The 2,041-nt window shown below is 39.3% G+C and overlaps 1 non-coding gene across 1 annotated transcript; it reads right to left on the reverse strand.

The window, feature by feature from the left end:
* Positions 1-1,044: 1,044 nt before the first annotated feature.
* Positions 1,045-1,152, reverse strand: LOC148564507 (small nucleolar RNA R71). The gene has a single exon (XR_015884026.1). It is a non-coding gene; the product is annotated as a small nucleolar RNA R71 (small nucleolar RNA).
* Between the last annotated feature and the right edge of the window lie 889 nt (positions 1,153-2,041).

A 2,041-nucleotide genomic window follows, 5' to 3' on the forward strand; every position in this document is an offset into this window, starting at 1 on the left:
GGCGTTCAACTCCACAAATGGCCTCTGCACGTGCAACACTTAAGCTCAGCCCAAACACACACCAAGTGGGCCCCGGAAGTGGATTTATACATCAAATACTTACTCATGTAAACCCTAGTAGCTAGTTTATTATAAATAAGACCTCTTACTATTGTATTAGGCATCTTTGGATTACCTTATGATCCTTTGATCACGTTTTGGGGGCTGGCCATCTCGGCCATGCCTGGACCTACACTTATGTATTTTCATACGGTAGAGTTTCTACACTCCATAGATTAAGGTGTGGAGCTCTGCTGTTCCTCAAAGATTAATGCAAATTACTACTGTTTTCTATTTAATTCATCTTATTTCGCTTCTAAGATATCCATTCGCACCCAAGAACGTGATGAAGGTGATGATTATGTGTGACGCTCATCATCCTTCTCCCTTATGAACGCGTGCCTGACAAACACTTCTGTTCTACATGGAGGATTCCTCTTCTTTTCTATTCTCTTCTTTTTCATATGAGCTGGAACAAGGATAAAGACAATCTTGTTGAAGTTGATCCTGAACCTGAAAAGGACTCTGAAGAGGAAGCTAAGAGAAGCTAAAGCACTACACTCTGGAGAGGACCTTATAGAAATTTTTGAAAAAGAAGAAGACATGGCCGAACCCAATAACAATGGTGGAGATGCAAGGAAGATGCTTGGTGACTTTACTGCACCATCTTCTGACTTCTATGGAAGAAGCATCTCAATTCCTGCAATTGCAGCAAACAATTTTGAGCTTAAGCCTCAATTAGTTTCTCTAATGCAGTAGAATTGCATGTTTCATGGACTTCCATTGGAAGATCCTCATCAGTTTTTAGCTGAATTCTTGCAAATCTGTGAAACTGTTAAGACCAATGGGGTTAATCCAGAGGTCTACAGACTTATGCTTTTCCCCTTTGCTGTAAGAGACAGAGCTAGGACATGGTTGGACTCACAACCTAAAGAAAGCCTGAACTCTTGGGAAAAGTTGGTCAATACTTTCTTGGCAAAATTTTTTTCACCTCAAAAACTGAGTAAGCTTAGAGTGGAAGTCCAAACCTTCAGACAAAAGGAAGGTGAATCCCTCTATGAAGCTTGGGAAAGATACAAGCAATTAATCAGAAGGTGTCCTTCTGATATGCTTTCAGAATGGAGCATCTTATGTATATTCTATGATGGTCTGTCTGAATTGTCCAAGATGTTATTGGACCACTCTGCTGGTGGATCTCTTCATCTGAAGAAGATGCCTGCAGAAACCCAGGAACTTATTGAGATGGTTGCAAATAACTAGTTCATGTACATTTCTGAATGAAATCCTGTGAATAATGGGATGACTCAAAAGAAAGGAGTTCTTAAGATTGATACTCTGAATGCCACTAGAGATAGCAGACAAATCAAGAAAACAGGCTTATAGACTTGTAGAGGATGTCTTAGTGAAGGTTGAAGGCCTATACATCCCTGCTGATTTTATAATCCTAGACACTAGGAAGGATAAAGATGACTCCATTATCCTTGAAAGACCCTTCCTAGCCACAGCAAAAGCTGTGATTGATGTGGACAGAGGAGAGTTAGTCCTTCAATTAAATGAGGACTACCTTGTGTTTAAGGCTCAATGATCTTCTTCTGTAACCATGCAGAGGACGCATAAAAAGTTTCTCTCAATACAGAGTCAAACAGAGCCCCACACTCAACTTCTAAGTTTGGTGTTGGGAGGCCACCGTTAAGCTCTGAGTCTCTGTGAAGCTCTCTAACAGCTCATTGTCAAGCTATTGACATTAAAGAAGCGCTTATTGGGAGGCAACCCAATGTTATTTAATTATATTTGTTTGTTTTCCATTGTTATTTTATGTTTTCTTTAAGTAGATAATCATGTGGAGTGATAAACCCCGATTTTGTGGTTTATCTTGTGCTTAATTTGGGTGGTTTTATCAACTTTTCTCACATTTATTCAATGAAATAGCATGGTTTTGCAATTCTCCCTTGAAATGTGCTTAAGTGTAAAAACATGCTTTTTAGGCCTTAAATTGATGATT

Source organism: Arachis ipaensis, chromosome B5 (genome assembly GCF_059453495.1).
Source record: "Arachis ipaensis isolate K30076 ecotype BB chromosome B5, ASM5945349v1, whole genome shotgun sequence".
In the NCBI taxonomy this organism is placed as follows: domain Eukaryota; kingdom Viridiplantae; phylum Streptophyta; class Magnoliopsida; order Fabales; family Fabaceae; genus Arachis; species Arachis ipaensis.